The sequence below is a fragment of the Helianthus annuus genome, chromosome 17 (assembly GCF_002127325.2).
Source record: "Helianthus annuus cultivar XRQ/B chromosome 17, HanXRQr2.0-SUNRISE, whole genome shotgun sequence".
In the NCBI taxonomy this organism is placed as follows: domain Eukaryota; kingdom Viridiplantae; phylum Streptophyta; class Magnoliopsida; order Asterales; family Asteraceae; genus Helianthus; species Helianthus annuus.
In genome coordinates this window covers 8330462-8338379 of record NC_035449.2, presented here as the reverse complement: position 1 = coordinate 8338379, position 7918 = coordinate 8330462, and the positions used below count along the sequence as shown (strand labels likewise).

At 43.1% G+C, this 7918-nt stretch overlaps 1 long non-coding RNA gene across 1 annotated transcript; it reads right to left on the bottom strand.

The window, feature by feature from the left end:
- Nucleotides 1-1515: 1515 nt before the first annotated feature.
- On the bottom strand, nt 1516-2227 carry LOC118489086. Its single transcript, XR_004886107.1, has 2 exons — nt 2194-2227; nt 1516-1750 (listed from the first exon to the last, which is right to left on the bottom strand). It is a non-coding gene; the product is annotated as an uncharacterized LOC118489086 (long non-coding RNA).
- Between the last annotated feature and the right edge of the window lie 5691 nt (nt 2228-7918).

The window sequence follows — 7918 nt, the reverse complement described above, 5'->3', positions numbered from 1 at the left end:
GAAGGAAGGTCAATGTCGAACACCTGTCCCCCAAGGTCGAGTTTGCATCCTGGCGAACATATAAGGCTTCAATTGACTTGCATCAGCCGACTCCACAACAGGTTCGGTTTCAAGAAGCATCAGGGTTAGACAGAACAGAGATGAAGCGAATAGCTACCCATCCAAGCTATCGTGCTGCTATTACGCCTGGTATAGCCTATGCCATGCTAAATGTCCTTCCATGAGCTTCATTTCCAGTGTTGTTTTCGTCACGAGAATTTCCAGTACTGTCGTCGTTCCCTTGGTCGTCGTCACCTTCGTTTCCATACTGTAAGCTACGATCACGAGTACTTTGATGTTACCGCGACTGTTGCCTCTAATATTGTTGCCTGTAACGGTGTCCTGCGTCCTTTCACCAACAAGGTCCATCTTTTCACATTTCGTGCCACGTCCTAAGGCACTACTCATGGTGCGGGCGGTTACACAGTCCGCTCTACCGTCAATCGTCATCGATTTTGTCCCGATTGGTTCGTAAGAGTCGACTCCCACGAGTCGCTGGCTGGGGTTAAGGATTCGATTGGAGTCAAATCGTTGTTGTTCGTTGTCGGTAACTAGGGTCGTTCAAATGCTGAAGTCAGTAAGGTACTACGTTTACCCTCTTGTCCATCGTTCTTGCAAGTTGACTGAGTAATACACGGTATGTCGCGAGAGTGTTGCAGAAGTGATCGTACTTCGGGATCTAAGGCGTCAACACGCTAAGTTACAGCAAACAAAGATAAGTGAGGAAAGTATAGTCCAATCATTTGACTCTGAGCCATCCAACATAGGGACATTCGTACTAGCACCTAACATTCTACACAGTTCGCTAGGCGTTCAGATGTGTGATCAGGCGATACTCGATAGCATCGAGATTCGTAAGGATTCAGAAAGGTGTGAAAAGATCATGTTCGAGTAGGAGACAATCACTGCTATGACTCCTATAGACTGCTGAGTTCTAACATAACATCAATTAACAGAGCGGAACCCCTCTCACACTCGTTAAGCCTCACTGGGACTCACATGCACCCCACATTATTATTATGTGTGCACCCATAATAATAAGGCAATTTCCATGCTTATCTCAGTGCCTCTTAACTCGCGCTAAAAGGTTCCCCGAATTCGAGCAATAAGACAGATGACGCCACAACATAGATCATGAAAGTTCAAGAAGAGTCGCACTCTTAAAACACGTAACATGGGTTGGTAATATAGAAGTTCATACTGCAGTGCCAAGTGTGCATTCACGTGTGATGTTATTCATAAGCAAACACTAGATATACTATGCAATAGTAAACGAGAAACGAACCTTGCAGTCTGGAGCTGAGTGTCATGGTCGATTTCGGACCTGTTCGGTTATAGTCTGGTTTTATAAAAACGTTTTAAAACCAAGTTCACTATAACCAGTGGCTCTGATACCAAACTGTCACACCCCCAAAATACCACCCATGGGAAACCCTACTAGGCGTGTGACAAACCAATAACGAGCCACTAATCATATTGAACCAATCACAAGTTGTTAAATAAAAACATCAATTATTACTGAAAAGTACCGTCAATAGGTTTAAATGAAAACCAACATGTTCAGCGGAAGCGAATAAAAGAAAACATAGTTTAACCGTTTCAAATTAAATGTATGTAATCAATAAACCCATCATTCGTATCAAATCAGCACGACCGATGACAACTCCAGCTACTTCAGACAGCAAGTTCCAAATCCATATAATCTAACGACCTGCGAGCATGCAACAAGTGTATCAGACAACGCTGGTGAGTTCATAGTTTTACGAAAACGTTGGTTACCAAGTGTTTAGTTAATCCATTGAATTAAATCCAAAAGTAATGTTGAAAACAATGTTGATAATAACCCGAATACAAGACGGCTTCTGATTATTTTGCCCTTTCTCCAATGCTCCTATCAAAGCATTGGTCATGACGAGGTCATTAGTTCAACACCCGTCCTCCCAGGAACGGGGTGAGGTTGCCAAACCTAAGTAGCGCTACTAACTAATACCATGTTACCTCCCAGGTAACCAAACAACACGGAGGGACTTTAAAGGTGATAGGAAGAGTATATTATCCAACATTCCCGTTTTTACCCAAAAGACTTATCCCTCCCTAGGATACCCACTGACTGTCCCAACCACCGGGACGCATGCTTAAGAGAGATGAACTCACCTTGGTTTTGCTCGGTAAGATTATTTACTTGTTTAACAACCGATCAAATACGTCCTACCACGGTTACGATAATAGTCAGTTCTACGTACACATAAACCACATGTTTCACATACAACAAGCTATACATTCCTTATTCATTTATCACATAGTCAAGATACATGTAGTACCCTCGTGAAGTTCAAACCCTATCAGTCAATCAAAAAGTCTCTAGTGTATATATTCATCTCATAAGTCAAATTGTCACATTAATTTATACATACAAAACATGCACAGTTCATTCGTTGACACCCGAAACATATAACGTACAAACAGTGTGTGTATAGCTCAATATTGTATTAACATTAACTATGTGGCCCGATATTTTTTTGCAGCCCATTATTCGCCTATACAAAAGCTGGCCGACCACTGACCCAGCCCACTTCAGCGAACTGCTCGGCTGCCCCGACCCGTCATGCGGCCCATGTAATATCATATGGGCCCTTTGTTTATGCAACCCCATCACCTAATTCGAACCCGCCTAAAGTTATTCCAGGTTGAATCAGTCCTGAACCCAACCCAGCATCGGCCCAGCCGATGACCGGCCCAAAACACATCTACCCAAAATAGCAGCCTAGTCCAATCTCACTTGTGTTTTAATTGTTATTGTGGTCCGATTAACCATGTAATATTCACAAGAATGACCCCCTTTCTATTTCACAGTTTACATCCACCAAGAATTCAAGACAAGCAATTAGACTTCAATTAATTAGCCTATCTCTTGGAATTTTATCACTATATGTTTTATATTTTTTACTTCAAAAATCAACCAGTTCTAAATCAGTAGGTCTGCACGATTCTCATACTAACAAAACAACTCTATTATTATATTCAATCATATACATACGGTCATGAAAATCAACATGTAAAACAATAGGCTGGATGAAAATTACTTTTATTCTGACATCTTGCACATGACATTAACTCACTTAATACCTTTAATTATAACCGACAGCATTAATAGGATCCCTACTTGTTTGATCAAATCAAAATTACATCACATGGCCGCCACTCTCCTTAACACATCACATGGCAGTAGGTGATTTCCAATACATACACTTCTAGCTAACCATTAACACACAAGATTTACACAAAAGCCCAAACCCAACTAACCCACTGTGCGGCCACAATTCTTTTATTAATGTTGATTTTCTCAAACGTGATCATAATTACATATAACTTTCAAGTTATAATATTAAAAGTCTCGGCCCATGCTAAGTCATGTTGTTCATCAGCTCCACGTTCTTAAAACAGATTGATCACTATGCATTCGGAAGATCACAGGTAGCATATTGATCACTATATATTCAAGAAACCTTATATAACATGTTAACCACTAATCGTTCACCAGATCACATTATATTCAAGAAATCATATATAACATATGACAGGGAACCAAAATAAGTTAGAGAGAGTAACCTACTGACCGGAAATTAGATGAGATCGAAGAGAAGGCTCCACGAATTAGAGGTATTATCGTCAGGTTCAAGAGAGGCTCTAGGGTTTTGCGATGAATTAAAGGTATTCTGTATTACTTACGTATAATTCATAAAGATGGGACATGGGTGGGCGGTTTGGGTTTTTAATGAACCGAGAACAAAGTGGGATTTGGGCTGGATGGTTTGGGCTGCAAGTCGAATTGCAAAAGATGCAATTATGGCTACACAATAATTATTCAACTACAACATTTTCTTATTCTATTTATTATAATTTTTTTTAGTATTATGTTAACACAACCAACAAATATACATCTATAACATTTATGCTATGGTTTGGACCTCACGAGTTTCGAGTTACGTGAACAAGTTGGATCAACAAACGAGACACGTTAGTTCAAACAGTTTGGGTCGGTTCAACACGATATAGATTAGGTTAAGTATATAATTAATTTTTTAAAAGGAAAACGAACGGGTTGTCACATCATCCCCAACTTGAAAGAAATTTCGTCCCGAAATTTAACAAGTAAGCACAAAGGAGTGAAGTGAGAAGTCAAGATTGTTGCGGATTATTCTCAGGTGCCACATCATACCCAACTTGAAAGGGAATTTCGTCCTCGAAATTCACCAGTTGCATCGGAATTGATTCAGCAGATTCGTACGATTGCGGATACTTAGTCTCAAGTTCCAATGAACTCTCATAATTGGAATTTGACAGTGCTCGCAAACCTTAACCTCCCGGGGCATGATTTCAATAGACACCTTGACAATTGCAACTTGTCGTTAGCCTCGGACTCTAAGAAGGTATCACCAGCGTTTCGTCGGACAAACACTACTTTAGACTCCCAATTCGTCGGGGAACCCGAGTTTTAGGCGACGTGACCGATTCCTTCCAGAATTCCAAATAACCCGACGTAACGTAAATTAAGCTTGTCACGCTTCCCAAGCGTACCAAACCCTCCCAGGGTGAGACTTTCAACACAATACTATTGCCTCCAGCGTTTCCCAAGCTTATGAGCTTTCCTGATGGTCACGCGTTGCCGCCAATCGACTCCTGATCCAAACAACCTTCCCAAGAGTTTCGAGTACCAGTCCTGGACAACAGCGATAAGCAATGCTCTGGTCCTGTCGCGAGCCAAGGGTGTTGTGTACTGTCTGACATAGATCATGCATAGATCAAATTCAGAGATAACAGGAGTTGGCACCTCGTGCCTAAAGCCACCTCTCTTAGATGAACATTCACAACTGTGAAGACTCGTCAGTTTTCTCGATTGCAAGAATGTGTACAGGTAACTTGAGTCCATCAATGATCACCCAGGTGATAATGTTTCCGTTTCGAGTTGTAAGTAGACTAGTGACAAAATCCATGGCAGTCTGTTCTCATTTCCGTACACGTGTTTCTGGTTGCTAATATCCCACCCGGACCTTCCCACAAGTCAACCATCGTTCTCATGCGTGGCTATATGGGCCTTCAGGCCCGGTCACCAGTACATGGTCTTCAGGCTTTAATACATCCTATCGAAACTCAGATGAATAGGATATCGAGGCCCGTGTGCTTCGCCTGCACCAGTTCCCTAAGGTTGCTATATAGTGAGGTCCATATTCGTTCCATGAAGCAACGAATATCGTCCGACCTGCCAAGAGTTGCTTCCCCATGCCCCGCATGGGTCAATCTTGAGAACTTTCTTCCTTCAGTTCTTCAGTTTGGGCAAGGCGAGTCTGATCAGGTATGTTAGAGTCGACAGCGAGCCGCAAAGCTCGTGCACGTCCAGGTTTCACGGTCGTATTCATTCAAGAGTTCCATCCAACGGTGTTATTTCATGCTTTAGGTCCTTTCGAAACAACGATACATGGGAGGCCCTTGTGATCGGTCTAAGTAATGTATTTGGTACCGTCCAAGTAATGCCTCCAGCTCAAATCCGAGATCGTGGCTTCCACTTCAGGTTGTGAGTCGCGCAATTCTCCCTGTTAATCTACCTTGTAAGCCATCGCCCTCTCATGTTGCATCGTTGTGTAATTGAGACTCTGACTCGGAGCATCATGGTATACCGCCAGATCATCAGCACCCTCGGATAGAAGTGATGCTCAGTGCGTTGCAGAGTTGGGTTTCCAAAAGCTGAAAAGATGTCCTCCTGTTTCGTCTCCCAAGAGTTCACAGCACCATGCTGTGCTAAAGAGATTGAAGCTGCGAAGACCTCGAAAGTCCTGTGATGAATCTATGATAGTAACTAGCTGGACCAAGAAATTACTATATCTCCGATGGGCTATTCGGTGCCGATTAATATCTGATGGAAAGGGTCTTTAGCGGGATCTGCATGTATTTCCACTCCGTCGACTTCGCGACCAAGCAAGAGTACCTCCCAAATCCTGAAGTCACACTTAGGTAAACTTCGCGTGGAGTTGCTCCTCCCCCAGGGTTCTATAATAAGCTACAAATGCCGTCCATGATGTTCCTTTCGCCTGGTAATGATTTCAAATGTCCTCAATAAGCACGGTCGGTTCATCTAATCCATAAAGCTGATGGTGCTTGATTAACCCCAAGGTCATGGAATACAAAGTCGTATGGCCGAATTGCGTTTGATAAGCCGCTTTAAGAACATTCTCCCCATGAATTTCCGTCTGATAATAGTCCGTTCGTAATTCAATCCTCGAATGAAAGCTTGTCCCTCGCAACTAGTCGACAGGTTGTCACTACATGGTCGAGGCAAACGGTTCTCGACTGTCACCTTGTTAAGTTCTTGATAACCAGTACACGTACGGAAAAACTTGTCTTCATGGGTGTAATTGGGGCTCCCCAAAGCAAACAAAAAAAAAAACTAGTTCCGCCAAAACTCTGGCGTGAGATCAAACTGAGTTTCTGCCTAACAGTTGTGGAAGTAATCTTAAACAACTGGTGGATCCTCGATCCTCTCTTCCTTAGCCTTATCATCAGTAACGGTTGCTAACGTAGCGGGGTGATCCCTCCGTAGAGACTTCTGGGCCTTCATAGCTGATATGGCGCTAACCTTTGCACCACTCTGTTGCTTTAGAACAAATAACGATTCTCCACACAAAATTTTCTCCTCACAAGGTATGTCTGCGCGATTTCTGAATAACCAATCCACACTAACTACTGCATTGTAACCATCAGGGGTAGTAGAAGGAAGGTCAATGTCGAACACCTGTCCCCCAAGGTCGAGTTTGCATCCTGGCGAACATATAAGGCTTCAATTGACTTGCATCAGCCGACTCCACAACAGGTTCGGTTTCAAGAAGCATCAGGGTTAGACAGAACAGAGATGAAGCGAATAGCTACCCATCCAAGCTATCGTGCTGCTATTACGCCTGGTATAGCCTATGCCATGCTAAATGTCCTTCCATGAGCTTCATTTCCAGTGTTGTTTTCGTCACGAGAATTTCCAGTACTGTCGTCGTTCCCTTGGTCGTCGTCACCTTCGTTTCCATACTGTAAGCTACGATCACGAGTACTTTGATGTTACCGCGACTGTTGCCTCTAATATTGTTGCCTGTAACGGTGTCCTGCGTCCTTTCACCAACAAGGTCCATCTTTTCACATTTCGTGCCACGTCCTAAGGCACTACTCATGGTGCGGGCGGTTACACAGTCCGCTCTACCGTCAATCGTCATCGATTTTGTCCCGATTGGTTCGTAAGAGTCGACTCCCACGATTCGCTGGCTGGGGTTAAGGATTCGATTGGAGTCAAATCGTTGTTGTTCGTTGTCGGTAACTAGGGTCGTTCAAATGCTGAAGTCAGTAAGGTACTACGTTTACCCTCTTGTCCATCGTTCTTGCAAGTTGACTGAGTAATACACGGTATGTTGCGAGAGTGTTGCAGAAGTGATCGTACTTCGGGATCTAAGGCGTCAACACGCTAAGTTACAGCAAACAAAGATAAGTGAGGAAAGTATAGTCCAATCATTTGACTCTGAGCCATCCAACATAGGGACATTCGTACTAGCACCTAACATTCTACACAGTTCGCTAGGCGTTCAGATGTGTGATCAGGCGATACTCGATAGCATCGAGATTCGTAAGGATTCGGAAAGGGGTGAAAAGATCATGTTCGAGTAGGAGACAATCACTGCTATGACTCCTATAGACTGCTGAGTTCTAACATAACATCAATTAACAGAGCGGAACCCCTCTCACACTCGTTAAGCCTCACTAGGACTCACATGCACCCCACATTATTATTATGTGTGCACCCATAATAATAAGGCAATTTCCATGCTTATCTCAGTGCCTCTTAACT